The sequence below is a fragment of the Leguminivora glycinivorella genome, chromosome Z (genome assembly GCF_023078275.1).
Source record: "Leguminivora glycinivorella isolate SPB_JAAS2020 chromosome Z, LegGlyc_1.1, whole genome shotgun sequence".
NCBI lineage: Eukaryota > Metazoa > Arthropoda > Insecta > Lepidoptera > Tortricidae > Leguminivora > Leguminivora glycinivorella.
This window is the reverse complement of record NC_062998.1, coordinates 48,917,117-48,936,546: the sequence shown is the minus strand read 5'-3', so window position 1 is coordinate 48,936,546 and position 19,430 is coordinate 48,917,117.

Below are 19,430 nucleotides of genomic sequence, written 5' to 3'. Positions count from 1 at the left end.
TTATAATGTCTAAATTAAAAAAACTAACGTTAAATGACCTACGTTCAAAATACCTAAAATTAAAAAAACTAACGTTAAATGACCTACGTTCAAAATACCTAAAATCGAAATACCTAATGATTAAATCCGAAAAGCAAAAATGTCTAATAAGTTGAATCGTCGACAGACAATTAATCGAATATTATTAAATTTCAAAGACAACGTTTCAAATAATTTCATTTCATCGACAGTTCATATCGTAGAATGATCGATACAAGTCAAATTAAACCGTGGACTTTTACTTCGTGGATAACTTATTCCGATATGGTATTTTGTTTTGTGTTTTTTCATTTCATTTTGTTTTACATGAAATAAAATTTATTACGCATAATATTATTTCAATTTTATAAACCTATTTCAATTGTTAATTTTTATAAAATTTTACAATTTGTAAATTATTTGTTTTTATGTTTGGTCACAACTAACCTAACCTTCTTCTAACCTAACCTAAACCTATTTTAAAGGTCGTGCGTTGATGTGTAGGGTCGCAGTTCTAACCTAACCTAAACCTACTCTATAAACCGTTCTTTTCTGTGTGATCGCAGTTCTAACCTAACCTAAACCTACTTTAAAAGCCGTTCGTTGTTGTGTAAGGGCGGAGTTCTAACCTAACCTAAACCTACTCTAATATAGGATTTAAACCTATCGGGTTCCCTCTATTTGGTTCCCTCTATTTGGCATACCTTTAATTGTCCGGAACGATTTTCGCATAACAAACTTCGCATAATCGATTTTCGACGAATGTTAATTTGGCAGAAAACTTATTTGACATAATCTAAAATAATACTAATATTACTTTGCCCGAAAATAAGTTCGCATAATACTTTTTACGCCGATTGTTTTTTTATGAATAGCATTGATTTGCATATAATTGTATTTGGCATATTTCTTAAAATCAGAATAACCACCCATACTAAATGCAGTCAGGAGAGACGGTTAGGTTAGGTTAGAACTGCGACCTCAAGAAATACAATATTGTGTTAAGAATGCACGAATGTCGGTTAGGTTAGGTTAGAACTGCGACATCAATATAGTAGTATTAGCTATGATAAAAATTCTGCGTGATAAATTTCCATTAAACCAGGTATTGCATAAAAACCATTCGACGAAAAACCTTTATGCACAACATATATTCGAACGAACAAAAATATGCCTAGATATTTATGCGTAACTATACTATGCTTAAAATTAATACTTCAATATACCCTCTTTTACGCTCGCGGAACCTACCCTACTACTTCGGTATTTTGACCATAGGGTATTTCAAATGTTGGTGTATAAAATTTAGGTGACATAGTTTTTGGTATTTATAACATTGTGATACGTACCCGCAATAATATATCCATACTAATACAATAAACTAGCTTTTGCCCGCGGCATCGCTCACGTTAGAAAGAGACAAAAATTAGCCTATGTTACTCTCCATCCCTTCAACTACTCGTATCTCCACTTAAAAAATCACGACAGTTCGTCGCTCCGTTTTGCGGTGAAAGATGGACAAACAAACAGACACACACTTTCCTATTTATAATATTAGTATGGAAGTTTTTAAGGGGAGATAGTTGAGGGGATGGAGAGTGACATAGGCTACTTTTTGTCTCTTTCTAACGCAAGTGAAGCCGCGGGCAAAAGCTGGTACTCACATACATTTATCAACATTTCAACTTATCATTACCTATGTTCATATGTGTAATACACGATAAGTAGATAATTATAAAATTAGCAGAAGCCAGAATAGGCTAGTTTCCTACTAGTCAAATCAGCTTCTTTTTATGAACTGTCAAAACGATTTGCTAATATGGAATTACCATTAAATACTGAGGAGTGACGTCACGGTCAATTCATTTACTTTATATCTTTCTCTTTGACTTATTAAATAGAAATTGTGTTTAAAAATAACTACTGTCCATATTTTTCTTCTAATTATGTGGTGCTTTATTTCGTGCACTGCATAATAGTACATTACATCAGAGGCCGGGAAAATGAGGATTTCCGGCCAAGTGGGTATATACGGCCGAGCGAGCGTGCGAGCGAGGCCGGATAGGGATACGAGGCCGGGAATCCGTTTTCACGCCGAGGCATGTATAGTGCTTTTCTCAAACATACAATGAAATAAAAAAAAAATGCTCTAAAGGACAATATTTTATAAAAAAAAGTTACTTTGCAGGCCTAGGCCTAAAAAATAATATGAAATCCCTTTACAGTCCTCTCGAGTTGTTGCGCCCAAAAAGCGATACTTCCCAGCCCATTTTCAGGAACGTAAAGACAATATTTCATTGCATGTTTGAGAAAAATATTTTATTTTAAGTATAGGAAACTAGCCTATTACGGAAAATCAGAAAGCAAATGTTGGAATGATTTAAAACGTTGAAATAGTAAATTAAACCAGTGCAAAAACATAGAGGATTTTAATATTGCATCCAGTAGGTACTTACGGTGAATTTAAAACGTAGACGGGATTTTCACTTGCAAACGAGAAAAAAGTGATATTGTAAAAACGGGAAGCTTTGATTAAAAGCTGTGTAAATACGATACAACAAGTTAATAATGCCTAGTCAAAGAGGTATTAAAAGTAGTATAACTGGATGAACCAGGTCAGAGGTATTTGCGCTATCTACTGCTTAATATTTAAATACCCCCACTATTCAAAACGAAAGTAAATCGAACTATTTTGGGTTTGCAGGGTTGATTAAAATGATATTTTACTTTCCAAAGCTAAAAAAAGATAAGTCCAGACTTCCGTCTAAAATGTAGCCTAGTAAACCTTGGCACCCCAGGGGGCCGATTTTTGAATCTCACTTTCACTAAAACACCGGTTGAAAACGGTGACTTGCCTATTATTTTCAGTGACAATTTTCTGAATTCGAACGCGTGAGACTCAAAAATCGGCCCCCAGGGTACGTAGCAGAATGGCACAAACACAAACGCTCACGAAACGAAACGATCGTAGATATCTATCTCTATCGCCCTTGCGTATTGGCGCGATAGAGCTAAACTTCCTTTCGCGTTTCGCGACGTTTCGTTTCGCGTCGCAGAAATGCCATTCGGCTACGGCACCAGGAGTCTTGTTACCAACATTGCGTTTAGCAGCTGTCTTGCCTGTCTTAATGCCTTATCCACGTAAGTCCTGGCGTGTTGTTCAAGTAAAAGTCCAAATTATAGTTTAGTTTTTAACTGTTAAAGAAATAAAAGAAAGTTCCAATTTAAAAATCTGACAAACTGGACTGGGTCTTTCGAGGTCAGAGTTGGTTAAATAAGGTTGGAGTTTTTATTGAATTCCGTTAACTTTAAGGGAATGTTCTTTAGCTCAAATACAATTAATTTCTCTAAGAAACTATCGTCTTATCACTAGATTCACCCACTTCTACCAATTTTAAAGCAGAAAATTTTGCTGTATTCAAGGTCAAATTACTTTACCCACTAGTGGATAAAATGCGTTTTTACCCGCTGGTATTAAAGGACAAAACACGTGTTTCCGAGCTAGTGAGGGGAAAAATATAATATATTCTCAACAGTCCTCAGAGCGGTTTCGCACTTTATCGATCTGAATCCTATCCAAAGAGTCGTCATCTTAAATATTTTCTCGGATGCATAGTACTTATTATAGTACCATATAAATAGTTCTACGGCAATGATGGATCTTATTTCATGGATGCGGGTCGGACGTAGTTCGAAACCGCACGCAATGTAACTAATATCGCATGCGAGTTCGCACGCCGTGTAAATGGGCTTTTATAAACATACTTACTTGAAAGTTCCTTGATACATTGTTAGCGTCACAATCAGGACATGATTTCAACTTCAACATGGTTTTATTCTTGTGAAAATAGGTGTCCAACCATTTGCCTCTAGTCGTCATTCCCGTTAGCCGTTAGTTTCTAGTGGCTTGCAAAATTAATCTGGAATATTTTAATTGAGACCATAAAAACTTTAGTCTGTTAGTTTTCTGGCGAGAAACTGTTTTAAGAATGATTTTACTTCTAATAGGTAAGTGTTCCGTATGGTATAGTATCGCATAGTTACTATGGTCGATCTCAAAAATCTTGCAAAGATTAAACTACCTACAGTCAAAATCCTGGGGCGCCCGCTACCTGCCGCAATCGTAATCGTCGTAATCGCCTGCTGAATCGCAATCGTCGACGCCAAACGCCGACACAAATGCAGTCTAGTTCAGGGTGGCTAGCCGAATGGCACAATCGCTCACGAAACGCTCACGAAACGAAGCGCTAGTAGATATCTATCTCTATCGCGCTTGCGTATTGGCGCGACAGAGCCAGCGGCGTATCGCTTTCGTTTGGCGTCGGAGAAATGCCATTCGGCTACGGGGCCTGGCCCTGCGTGCCTGCGTGGCCTGGCGTGAGCGATTGTGCCATTCGGCTAGCCACCCTGTTGTGCCAATACGCAAGAGCGATAGAGATAGATAGCTACGAGACCGATATCATCGTGAACGTTTGTGCATTCGGCTATGCACACTGGCGTGGCTGGATGGAGCGGGCAAGCGGATAAATAAACAAAAAATAATACAACGTTTAAAACTTAGTTTTTAACCCCCGACGCAAAAACGACGGGGTGATACGTGTCTGTCTTTCTGTTTGTCTGTTTGTTTGTCTGTGTGTGTGTGTGTGTGTGTGTCTGTCTGTGGCATTGTAGCTCCCGAACGTATGAACCGATTTAGATTTAGTTTTTTTGTCTGAAAGCTGAGTTAGTCGGGAGTGTTCTTAATAGCCATGTTTCATGAAAATAGGTCTACTATGGCGCGGTCGGGGGTTTTTTCATAATTTTAATTTTGTGGTTAGGTTATGTTTAGAAAGATGCTTGTATTGGATTATCCATACTAATCCATACTAATATTATAAATGGGAAAGTGTGTGTGTCTGTTTGTTTGTCCGTCTTTCACGGCAAAACGGAGCGACGAATTGACGTGATTTTTTAGGTGGAGATAGTTGAAGGGATGGAGAGTGACATAGGCTACTTTTTGTCTCTTTCTAACGCGAGCGAAGCCGCGGGCAGAAGCTAGTACCTACACAATAAACTGAATAAACACATGATTATATGGTGGATACATTAGCAACGTAGTGCGTGCATTTCTTGGACACGTGTTAAAAGCTAGCGTACGAATTTACGAAACTACACAAACAATAAGTTAAGGCAGAATACGATGGGAAATTTAGCGTTATATTTTTGACTATCTATAATATAATCATCTATATTCTATATGTACTTACTATACTGAAAATAATGACTTAATCTTACCTATATTAATAAAAAGTTCACTGACATATTATAATAATTACTTAAAAAGAATTACGCATTATAAATAAATATAAACATACACGATGTCACCAAGATGTCACTATGACTCTTCTGTTCTTGACAGCATATTACATCAAAGATATTATTACACGGACTTAGAAAAGTTTTCTAAGTCTATATTTACATGAACATACTTATTTACATAATTATTTAAGAAACTAAGACTAAACTTAAAAGCAAGCTAATGTCTAAAATAGGCCCTTGAGGCGATGTACCAAGGATACTGGCGACATTTCCTCGCAGTATCTCAATGATGATACGTTGTGCGAGGAAGTCGCCAGTTCTTCGGTCACCAGTTACTTCGCAAGTCCTGTGAAAAACTTGTTCGCTTGGAAAATAGGTTGTTGGAACAAGATGTTATAGGTATTATATGATTATTGTTATAGTATAAACCTTTTTAGCATATACGGTCCATAGACATAGAAAACAACAATTTACTGTCAATGGTCAACATTGTCAATGTCATGAAATTTGACGAATCGTGCAATTATTTTTAATTTAATGTTTTAAGCATGGTTTTATGTTTTAAGCTTTAAGTTCATGATGTATTTGTGTTAAAAGTTACGCCGCCTGTTCTTTCTCGTTTAGTTTCAAGACGTACTATTATCTAGATTGTTATTATTATTATTTATATAAGCATTGCAACTGCTGATTTTTTTTTGGGCGTTAGGACATCGAATATGCAGTATTAGCTAAGCTCCCGTGACTAGAATTCAGTTCTACGGCGATTGGTATTCATGGACTATGGACGATAAGGTCAGTGATGATACTGATGATTTTTATTTATTTATGCCAAAGAGAATAGAGTCTTCTAGAGGTTTACGGTCGAAGTCAATTGTGTAATGGACTACTTGAATTGCTTGGCTTTCGCTAGATGAATCTAGTAGTTCTTTTTCATGGAGTTACGTCCTTTTGCCTCAAATCATTTTTAACTTCTGCTGCTTTGACAGTTTCAGAATTCACAAGCGTTCAATCGTTTGCGATAGCTTTATAGCCAACTAATTATTGTTCATAAGTCATATCAGATGGCGCTGGATTGTACTATTGTCGACAGATACGAAGTTATGTAGGTCTTTGTTTATGCTAAACAGTGATATTCCTGACTTTAGGGACGCGTGACACGGAGCGAAAGCTGCGTTTTCACTTAGTGTTCTGGGTACGTAGCCGAATGGCACAAACGCTCACGAAACGCTCACAAGACGAAATGCTCTTAGATCTATCTGTATCGCTCTTGCGTATTGGCGCGACAGAGCCAGACTAGCTTTCGCAGCGTTTCGTTTTCGTTTCGCGTCGCAGAAATGCCATTCGGCTACGGCACCTGAACAGTTCTGAGCGAGCATTCGTTCGTGCGCAGATGAAAACACTTGACTTCCATACCTTTATCGGTGCATGAATGAACGAATACTCGCTCAAAACTGTTCACAATAGTCAAACTAACTGAAAATGCAGCTTAGTCATTTAACTGTGGCCGAACCAACATTGCGCGCCCTCGTTGTCTGTTATTTGGTACACGTACTGAAAATTAGAAACGGGACTTAATCGCGTAGGATAACTTAATAGTGTTTAACTTTACTAATCCTGACATTTCAAGGACGGCGTTATCAACGTTGTCTCGTTTGCAGTAGGGAACTTGACTGCTCTTAAAATAAAATATTTTACACCATGCACGAAATAAAGCATTAGATAATTATAAGAAAAACATGGACAGGTATATGTAAAATCGTGAATCATATCAGTATTTGGCACGTACTGCAAATTCAGTACTACGTACAGTAAACATAATAAAACAAAATATACAGAGCATCCCAAGACTATGAGACTTGAAGGTAAAGTACTCAATATCGTAATCCATACTAATATTATAAATGGAAAAGTGTGTGTCTGTTTGCTTGTCCGTCTTTCCCGGCTAAACGGAGCGACGAAGTCTTAGTTGAAGGGATGGAGAGTGACATAGGCTACTTTTTGTCTCTTTCTAACGCGAGCGAAGGCGTGGGCAAAAGCTAGTAGGATTATACAGTAGTAAACAGCCTGTATTCTCGAACCATCTATTGATTATCTGTCTGTCCACAAAGCGAGTTATCAACCGCTCCGGATTGTAAGTCCACTGCAATATGGTAAACTAAGCTCCTCCAGCGTTATCAATAATGCTTGAATTAATTGCAATATTGATAAGCTTGCAACCTGCAGCTTGATAGTTCTGTTACTATGTCAAATACAGCCGCCGTCATGTATAGAGGAACCGTCAAGGCTATCGCAATAGGCTACTAGGCTCATATCGAATTTGCCACAATAAAAGATTGCCTTCTGTAGTATTTGAAAAAATAAATTCATAGATTTAGAAAGTGTGAAAGTGTAGTGTGATGACATTGATGACTACGTATTTTCGATTAAAAATGTGTGTATTTTTTTTTACTTTGGCCACCGAAAACGCTGTCAGCGATATACTTAGTGACGTCATCGATTTCGAACTGTATGTCAAACAATCACTGACAATCACTAGCTCGAAGAACTTGTACCATTACTCCTATGTTCTTCAAGATTCCTTATACGAGTATGCCCTGCCACACAGAGAACCTCCTATAGAGTGGCAGTCTTGTATATTTGGTTCGCGATACGAGTCACCAGTGTTTGGGGTGCGAGGAGCGGGCGGGGAATGTGTTAAGCGCGCTGTGATTGGCCGTTTCAAGGACGGCGGGCAGTCGCGCCAGATGAAAAGGGACAGAAGTATGACTGTCCCTCTACTGACGCGTAAGTGGCCAATGTAAGTTGACCTATGCCGGCTCTGAATAAATTATAAATATGACTTATTTGTGGAATGTAATGCCGTCTGTTTTTAAATTTGAGCTTCTTGTTACCTTTCCACACCATTTCACACTACAGGTGGACATCTTTAAGGCATCAAAATACCCTTTTCCAATTTTTTTGTGCGAAAAACACGCGCTGCTTTCGGGTCTGTTACTTGGTCGATACTGATCGGGCACGGCGAGCGCCCGCGCTTATATCAGTGCAAATACTAGGAAGGCTGGCCACCGCGAGTCGTCTTGTAATAGATGTCTATAGGGGTTGGTCTGTGCCCTGCCAGCACCAATTTATTGACTCTTTCTGTAGTCTGGGGTTGGAAGTTTATACCGTGAGCAATGCTTTGGAAACTGATTTTTGGTATTATATCCATGTCTTTATAATCTATCTACCTAAATTACACTTGAAATAGTAGCTCTTGTTATTCGATTTATTTAAAATTAACGAAAAATCGTTAAAATATAATGTTTGTTTACATGTCATTTTTTGACATTTTCCACTTCAAGTTCACGTGGTAGTGGGCGTAATTGTCGTGCACGTAGCCAATAAGTATGTAAAATTTAATGAAGTAAGAGTAAGTTAAATGGCTGCCGCTCATATTATAATGTTTAACATTTCGTAGTTAGGTAAGCGCTGGTGGCCTAGCGGTAAGAGCGTGCGAATGTCGATCCGGAGGTCGCGGGATCGAACCCCGGCTCGTACCAATGAGTTTTTCGGAACTTATGTGCGAAATGTCATTTGATATTTGCCAGTCGCTTTTCGGTGAAGGAAAACATCGTGAGGAAACCGGACTAATTCCAATAAGGCCTAGTTAACCTTCGGGTTGGAAGGTCAGATGGCGGTCGCTTTCGTAAAACTAGTGACTACTTGGGATTAGTTGTCAAAGCGGACCCCAGGCTCCCATGAGCCGTGGCAAATGCCGGGGTAACGCAAGGAGGATGATGATGATTTAAAGTCGCTTTTTGACAACAAGGCCATGGAAACACCCTAGCGTTCGTCAAAAATTTTCTATCAGATAGATATATAGAGTCAGAATAAAAAAATCTTCTTCAAACACTGTCTATGTAGAAAATGGTTTGCCTCAGGGTTCAGGTTTGAAACTTTTCAGTGTCATTTTGTTTCTCATAGCTATAAATGACATAATCACAGTTGTTGATAAACCCGTGAAAGGATATCTAAGTATTTTCGGATGATTTGATTATAACTTTTGAAATCCTTCCGACATCCGATATCGGATCGGAAAATGTGAAAACGGACTTACTGAGAGTGTAGTGCAGAGGTTCATTGTTTGAAGGAATAATCACATTTATTGATGTGCCGATGGAAAATTTCCTAAATTGCGAAATTTTCCTACTTATCGGGATTGGAACTTTCCTTTTCATACATTTGCATATTATTTAACTCATCATCTATCTTCTACCTAGAAAACATATGTATGTATTCCTTTATTTTAGAGATGGGCCGAATATTCGGTAAATATTCGGTATTCGGCATATTCGGCAAGTTTTTCAATGTTCGTATTCGACCGAATAATTCGGTTGCATTGCCGAATATTTACCGAATAAACAAAGTAAATAACTAATGAAGATCTTACGTATTCCATTGGATAATAAGCTCCTATTTTAGTAGCTTTTCAAGGAACTGCTAAAAAGAGTGAATGCGTCAAAATATAAATACAATTGTTTTGTAAAAAAGTTATAAACCGCATTTTAAGAGTTGAGAAGAGTTCAGGGTTGTTTTAACTATGTTTTAGTTATCCACTAAATCAAAAAAACATGGTTGTAGTTACATATGTAATCATTATCAATCATTTAATAGTTTTAATGAACATCCTCTCTAAAAATATGGCGTAACCGAATATTCGGCCGAATGTTCGGTTCGGTAAGAGCTGAACCGAATGTTCGGCCGAATATTCGTATTCGGCAAAGTCCATATTCGGCCCATCTCTACTTTATTTCTACCAGGCTGCACCGAAATTGCTGGAAAAGTTACGATTTCTGGTTATTACCGTAGTTAAAAAGGTTGACTGGTAGAGAATGCCTCATGGCATTAAGTTCGCCTTTTGTACATTAAGTTGTTCTTTTGTGCAATAAAGTTTAAATAAATAAAATAAAAAAAAGAGGAAATGCCTTTAGCAAAATATTCCTTTGGTTTTATGCACGCCATTACATGCATAAAACGACAGACTGAATATTTGATTCATTCCTGGAAGCCTGAAAGCGAATCATTATAACTCAACGGCAGGCCAATTCGAACGTACACTGAGATCAAAACGATATCTAAACTTATTCAATCTACATCCATATCGTAAGTTCTTTGTAATTTATTTTATTTATTTATTTCATTTTATTTCAAATACATTACACAGTATGACAGTAAAAACCAAAGCACCGAGTAACTAAAAATACATAAAAGCATAACAAATAAACACATAAGAGTAAGAAATAGTATTTTTTCTACTTGTCGACTGTAATCTGTCAATTAGGACACCACAGACTAAACTATAAGTGCTAACTTTTCAGTGTTGGATACTCTATGGCAGTTCCGACTCAATTATAATAAGCTCATTATAGTTGACTTTAGTTAACTGTATTAGTATAGAAATTGTATGAAGTTCTATTTTTAAAATTATTACAGTTAACTAAAGTCAACTATAATGAGCTTATTATAATTGAGTCGGAACTGCCATAGAGTATCCAACACTGAAAAGTTAGCACATAGTTTAGTCTGTGGTGTCCTAATTGACAGATTACAGTCAACAAGTAGAAAAAAAAATCAACACATCACAAATTATCTACATTTAGGTGACAACGTTATTTAAGTTATTTAAAATATTATAAGTTATTTAAATTATGTAAAATTCTTCCCGCCACTCTTAAACACAAGTATCTATTATTAGTTAATCAGCATGGCAATCAAGAGAGTAACTTATCTGAAATGAGCCAACAACATAACACCAGATCTGTAGCTGCAGGTAAATATGCTGTCCCCAGAGTAAGCAATTACTATGGGGATAGGCTCATTAAAAAACGCTTACCTTATTTACTCAACTCTTTGCCTGTGGCTATTAGAACGGAGAAAAACAAAAATAGATTTAAGAGGGCTTTGTTCAAACACTACCTAGACAAAATTTAGATGCCTCATTTATTTGTGAACTACCTAACCATCTTTGGCAATATACTTATGTAGATCTGTATTCATTACCATGACAACTAATTATAATTATGTACCTTTAGACTCACCCAGATCCCACAGTCAAACTGTGTAAACAGTTTTGGGGGACATTGTATTTACATTTAAGTTTCTATGTAAGATGTTTTATAAAATAAAAAAAAAAAAAAAAAAACGTAACGTCGAGGCTTCGTTGCGTCGTCTGTCAGGGTCTGTCTGTATGCTCAGGAACGATAAGCAAATGACCTATGTTGAGAAATATGTACATACATATATGGTAGTTTAGCACAACATGCGCTCTCGCGCGCGAGTACATACTTGAAGAGGGCTTTCATGTGAAAAATAATGAATGTGAATAACGTCAGCTCTCTTGTCAGCTTATCTTTGAATAAAGGGGGTGTACTTTTATTATAAGACCAATTTACACAGAAACTTATATATTTAATATATCTATAAAATATTTGTTTTAGTCTATAATGTGGAAGGGCAGCACCGTCGTCAAAGCCGAGCCATCCTTGAAGCGGCGGTGGCGATGGCGTGTGCCTCGAATGCACATGCGGCATGGTCGTGCGGCGCGTATATCAGCAATATTGATGCGTGCACGAAGCCAGCCTAATATTGTGAATAAGAAACGGCTCCAGCGTTCGGATATTGTTTCCGCCATGTTTTATAAAGTTGGACATTTGGGGTGCGAAAACTCCGCCTACAGAAATTACGAGTGGAGTAAAGGTTGCATGTTGCATTTCGCAGTCGTTGTTGTATTTTCTTATCTTTGAATTGAAGTGGCTTGTAAGCGTCGGTACCGGGTTCAGATAAATAAAAATAAGTAGGACAAAACAACATTCTATAGGATTGATTCTTGATCGTTTAAAAATACTAGGAAATTAATCCAGGAAAAGGAATTGAGTGGGTGCATACCGGGAGATTGTATTTCGCTGGAACGCGTTTCTGATTTCTGCCTCTGGGCTTTTATTATTACAAGCTTTTATTCAACGTAGAAGTACGTAGAAGCTAAATTTGACCCACTAAAAACGTAGAAGCTAAAGGCCGTAGCAGGATAAGGGAAGAAAAAATGCCCTTTAATGTTTAGAAGCTGTTTTTTTTCTATAGTTACTTACACTTAGAGTATGATTGTGCAAAGTTTTGTTGAAAAATTCCCAGTGGTTCGGCTGGCAGAAAAAAAAACTAAATTCATGATTTTCATGAAATATGATTTTTCTCTAAGGTAAAATACCCCATAATGGACGGTGATGCCATTATGGACAAAAAAAACACAAATCCTTAAAAATAAGTATCTAAAATAAGATCCTAAAAACTGACGGCTATGTACCATAAACTAGAGTTGTAGAGCTGTTTAATTTTGAAGTTTCAATTAATTCGGTTATTTCTGAAGGATTTGGAGACAAGATAAAATTCACCAGTTTACTGAAAAAAATATCAAGACGAATTCTTAGTAATGTTGCGAGAACTTAGAAATGAGAGATGAGTTCATGTATAAAATAATAAAAAAATAACGCACGGTGTAATCTTGAATGCGTTTTACTTACTGCATTAAGCATGAGATAAGGTATAACACATACTAGTTTGTTGCTCCAAAGATATAAAGAAATGGCGTTATTTTGCGAGTGTCCATTACTGGCCCCGAAAAACTGCCCACCTCCTATGATGGACAAGGAACAATTTACAAAACCAAAATTTACAAGAAACAATCCTATGTTAAAATAACCCAAACTAATTGTATTTATGGTGTATAAAATTGACTCATTGCGTATCAGTTGGCTTTAAAAGTAAAATTTTAAACTTATTTCACTGTCCATAATGGGGGATCCATTACTGGAGAACTGCCGTCCATAATTGGAGAAAAAACACCTAGTTTTAATTTGTTGACTATGAAGAAACCAATAGGAGTATCTATTCTGCAATACGCTTGAAATGTAGAAGAAGGATAGGACATTCAAGATTTAACACGCTTGGCGGTAGAATTTTTACATTTATCAGTGAAATATCAAAAACAGGCGAATTTTGTTCTTAAACTGTCCATGATTGGGTCCGTCACCTTAAAAGTATTTAACTCTATCATACAATTCTTTTTTCATTTTGGTTAACTAAATAGTACTTATAACCTGGAAGAAATTTGAGTCTCCAACTATAATATTTCTGCAAAAAGTACGTAAGTCAACATTTCAAAAAAATTTTTTTTTAGTTTCTGAAGGAGGGACCACTCTAAATGATACTTCTAAAAAATCCTTATTTAATGATCTGTCAGTCGTATAAGTTTGACAGTTAAAATCGAAAAGCAACAGTGTCAAAATTAAAAAATAATGTTGGTTGGATTTTGTTACATTTTATTGTTATACCATTCTAACACCGCCAGATAACTTAAAAAGTAATTTCCTGATCGAATGTGTAAAAATAAAACAAATTTTCGACAATATTGGCTTCAGAAAGATAACAGGATATATTTTGATAGCGGGTCAGTGAGGGCAGCTACCAGATCCCGTGCTGCTACGCAAAAATGGTCTAAGGAGACATTCCATCTATTTCAAATTGATGAAGATTGGCTTTTACAAATTTTGGAAAAAACATGATGGATTGAAAACATGGGGTGTGAGAAAAAAAGTCATTTTTCACAAACTCTTTTTTGATGCTAAAAGGTCCCATTCCTCTCAAGGATCAAAAGTTTGTATGGAACCAAAAAAAAATCCGGCTCGAAAATACACAAATCGAGAAAAGCTTTTCCAATACAATTCGTATAAAAAAAATATTTTTTTATTTTCACATAAATTTTAATGCCAAACGATTCCATTCTTATTCAGTATCAATAGTTTCCTAGAGATCAACTTACGGTTAGTACATTACCGTAAGTTGATCTCTAGGAAACTAAAAAAAGCCACAAAAAAATCCCCCATGTGGAAAAAGGTGAAAATGTATTCTAATGTTACTATATCTTATGTTACTGTTATGTTTTCATACATTATTACGGTCCTTCAATGTAACAGGACCAATTGGCGTAATTACATTACATAATACATTTTCACGTTTTCTCCATAGTAAATGTATGGGGAAAGTTTTCTTCAATTTGTATATTCTTAATACATTACCGTAAGTCGTGTGTAAAAATAAAAAAATATTTTTCATATAAATTGTATGGGATATGTTTTTCTCGATTTGTGGATTTTATAGCCGGATTTTTTTTTGGTTTCATACAAACTTTTGATCCTTGAGAGGTATGGAATCATTTAGCATCAAAAAAAAGTTTTTGAAAAATGACTTTTGGAAATAACATAGGTACAGGCTATGTTATTTCCAAAATCTGTAAACGCCAATCTTCATCAATTTGAAATAGATGGAATGTCTCCTTAGACCGTTTTCGCGTAGCAGCACGGGATCTGGTAGCTGCCCTTACTGACCCGCTATCAAAATATACCCTGTTGTATATCTTTTTGAAGCCAATATTGTCGAAAATTTGTTTTATTTTTACACATTCAATCAGGAAATAACTTTTTAAGTTATCTGGCGGTGTTAGAATGGTATAACAATAAAATGTAACAAAATCCAACCAACATTATTTTTTAATTTTGACACTGTTGCTTTTTGATTTTAACTGTCAAACTTATATGACTGACAGGTCATTAAATAAGGCTTTTTTAGAAGTATCATTTAGAATGGTCCCTCCTTCAGAAACTAAAAAAAAATTTTTTTGAAATGTTGACTTACGTACTTTTTGCAGAAATATTATAGTTGGAGACTCAAATTTGTTCCAGGTTATAAGTACTATTTAGTTAACCAAAATAAAAAAAAGATTGTATGATAGAGTTAAATACTTTTATTTTCATGAATTTGTTTTTTTTTCTGCCAGCTGAACCACTGGGAATTTTTCAACAAAACTTTGCACAATCGTACTACTAAGTGTAAGTAAGTATAGAAAAAAAAAAAACCAGCTCCTAATCATAAAGGGCACTTTTTGTTCCCTTATCCTGCTACGGCCTTTGACCCACTTCCCGGTTTCTGATTGAGCTGAAATTTTGCACACATATGTAAATCACGTGACAATGTAATACTACATAGTATATGGTATCATGGAGCTGATCTGATGATGGAGCAGAAACGTGGTCATAGGAACTCTGTCATGAAACGTCGTATCCCCATCGAGTAAGGGGTTTTTACAAACTTCTCGGAGAGCAGTAGATGACTGTTGAAAGAAAGGTACAGTCGGCGATAAAAGCTTGTGCCAAAAATGAAATTTTTGCAAAAACTTATGGATAAACCTGCAGTGTGCTCGGAAGCGGCAACATAAGTATGTCCGTGGAAAAATAAAACAGTTTTTCGGAAATAATGATTCGAAAGTACCTACGTATATCCCCATTTAATAAATATTAAATGGGGATATTACCAGGGGCGGCTCACTCCGCGATTCTATCGCCGCGCTACAAGTAGGTACATGCCGGCGGCCGCGAGTTCGCGGCCTAATCAGGGTTTGCGCGCGTTCTCACGGAACGCACGTTCACACTTTCTATTGTCGCGAGTTTTTTTTTAAGGTTCATATGCGATGTCCGCATGTGGAATGGCTAATAATGCTTAGTTAAATAGACATCATGGATAAAATAGGACAATTTTACACAGATCTACTAATGATTAAGTCCCACGGAAAAATTCAATAAGGCTTGTGATGTTGGGGCCCAAACAAAAATATATAAATACTGTATATACTGTATCTAAAAAGTACCATTTTATCTGAGTATTAATTCTTTTGAATCCATAGGCAACCCTATCGTCCGATGCTGCGCACGTGCGGCTCGTTTCTTTGTTAGAATTTTGTAGGCATTTAAAAAGGCGGCATTTCTTGAACATCAAAGCAGTGGGCCTTCTGTACTTGTACTATTATATATTCTAACCCAGGACCGCGGTTTAGCAGGCAGGGTTACTACGCTAAGTCAGACCGGTCGTAATAACTTAGTAATAACGTGACTATATGATCATCATCATTATTTTAAGAGTTGGAGTCTTGACTTGTCTGTGGTACAACTTCCATGTGTGCCGGTTTTCCGCCTTTTTTTTAAATACTACGTCGGTGGCAAACAAGCATACGGTCCGCCTGTTGGAAAGCGGTCACCGTAACCTATGGACGCCTGCAACTCAAGATGTGTCACATGCGCGTTGCCAACCCATTAGAAGCTTGTACACTCCCTTTTGCTGTGTTAAGTACACAGCAAAAAAGATTGTACAAGTTCCAAGGAGGGTTCGGGTTGCCGGCGACTCAAAGGTAAATAGACGGAACAAATTAAGCGTTTCGCTTCAACATTTCTTTTGCGAACCGCCAAGGAGTGGAATGCCCTGCCTGAGTCTGTGTTTCCGCATGAGTACAATCCAGGTCTCTTTAAAGCAAGAGTAAATAGGTATCTCATAGGGTAAGCGTGCTCCACCGTAGACCGCATTATCACTTACCATCAGGTGTGATCGTGGTCAAACGTCTACCTATTCATACTAAAAAAAAATAGTTTGGCCTTCCTTTCTTCTAGGTCTTTAATTTTCCTGATACGACACGACGTTGATTCTTTCCGTTTATTTGGGTCATATACCCTCTCCTTGGTGTCTTTGCTTCAATTCTTCCTTCTAATATGTTTTTAATGTACATATGAAAATCGACCTTGAACATTCCCAATATACCCTCATTAAACGTCTACTCTACAATCGATTTACCCTCAATGACATCAAACTAAGGACACATCGTGATCAGTTTGTTGACAACACATACGTGTCAGTATATCGATCCCACACGTGGTGTCTGGGTAGCTAGCCAACTTCACAATCGCGTACGATTCATAGCTCTTCCAATCCTCTGTAGTGGCATGACAGGGTACAGTCGAGTTCATAAATATGTGTACCTTTTTTCATCAAATTGCAACGAGTTAATCAGAAAAAATGTACACATATTTATGAAACTCCACTGTATGTAGCCAAATGCACAAACGCTCACGATAATAGCTACGATACAGAATATTATCGCGAGCGTTCACGAGAATATCTGTGACGTAGTCGTAGCTATCTATAAATAAAATAAAATAAAATTCGTTTATTTCAGATTCATCAATGATCCATAAGATGATGGTACAAAAGTTAAAAGCTATGTTAGTTTGTATGTACATTAAACACTAATATAATAACTAAAACTAAGACCTACAGCAAGTAAAAAACTACATATTAGGCAGATGTGTCGATTCAAAAAGCTTTTTTTAGCTCTCCCAATCGACACCTCTACCCACCCCACCCTGAGAAGACTATTGCTGCTGCCGCGCACTCGTCTCAGCATGGAGGCGATTCTTTTCCGCCTGGCAAAAAAGTCATCAACTCGCGCCTCTGCGAACATACCGGACGCAATCTCTAATATCTATCTATATCGTTCTTGCGTATTGGCTCGACAGAGCCAGATTGAATTTCTGTCGGCATCTGGCGCCGGCGATTGCTATTCGGCTACGACGCGACGGCAGGCGATTGTCACTTTGGCTAGGCTGGCAGAGCAGTGATTTCCGGTATTCATAAACAACTTAAAATAATGTAAGCTAGTACTGTACCGACATTATTAGTAAATACATAGAAAACCCCCTATACTTAGATTGACAAAGTCTAAGAAAAAACGTACCTCGGAACCATCGAGAAAAAGGTTGTCTAGATGACGCTCCACTTTTGGTTGATCCTCCACTCGATGGCACTATTATTATATAAGAGCTATCTCTTCGAGAGGACCTTTGAGTATCGTATTCACTATAAGTAATTATAAAATACGGCCGGAAGCTCTAATACACATGAGAAGTGGAATTCGTATATGAGAACTCGCCAAGTCAGACCTCAGACTACAATATATTATCCTAAGTAATATGAAGAAATCATATTTTATGTTGTTATAAATAAATTTCACGACGGACCATTGAACTTGGCACCCATTTAGATTTCACTTCTTTTTTCGTTGAAGTTAACAACCAAGGCATATGTATCATATTATTGAACTTGGCTCTCATTTCACATTTATGTTTTTGATGGGATCATCTTTTACACAGTCCATCCACCTTCGGTTTTCCTCTCCCGTTACTTCCTTCGTCATTCAGTCGTAATACCTTTCTCGTCACATGACTTCATACATATAGTATAAATAAGTATACATATACACACAAAAAGATATAGGTATGTTAAATAATGAATTGTGGGAGATATTGCATTTTAAAATCGAGTACCACTAAAATAACTACTATTCACAATTCAGGTCACAAAGTCGACGTGCTACATTAAAATGATCGATATCTACCTATCCTCAATACCTCGCGTTGTTACAAAGTGCATAAGTGTTCTAAAAATACATGCCAGCCAAATATACTAAAGACACCGTGAAAATGTTTCCATTAAAGTTTATTTTTTGATTCAATAAGACCATAATACAAAAGAAATATTTTGAAAAAAACCCTTATCTCGGGGGACCGATTTTCATCAAGCATGGCTATATAAGAAAGAACACTTGCGACTAATTCACCTTTCAAATAAAAAGAACGAAATCTAAATCGTTTCATCCGTTCGAAAGCTACGATGCCACAGACAGACACACACAGACAGACAGACAGCCACGTCCAACTTACAACACCCCGTCGTTTTTGCGTCGGAGGGTAAAAAAAATACTTTCCTAGACAAATAAGGGCCACTTGCACCAAGGAAAATAGAGGGTTAACCCGAGGGTTAACCCACCATTTTATATGGAATTTGACAGATGACAGCCCACTAACCATGAGTTAAGTGGTTGGTGCAAGTGGGCCTAACCTAAGTATACTACCACAGTATAATAAAGAGTACTATCGTACAGTATGGCCACTCCCGCTCCCCGCTGAAAGTGCCACCCCCTCTCGGTCACCTCACAGTTACCGCCTGTCAAAAACACGAACAGTCGACCTGTCATATTTCACTCATACAAGCATAGAACGCGTTCACCTACACGAGCTAAGACTGTGTGTTAGGAATGCGCCTCTTTCAATATATTTGATCGTCAGTGTCCGAGGTGTGATACTAATACCGAGCGTGAAAATGTTTTTGAGCGTGAAAATTAGAGTTACGTTTTACGTTACCAA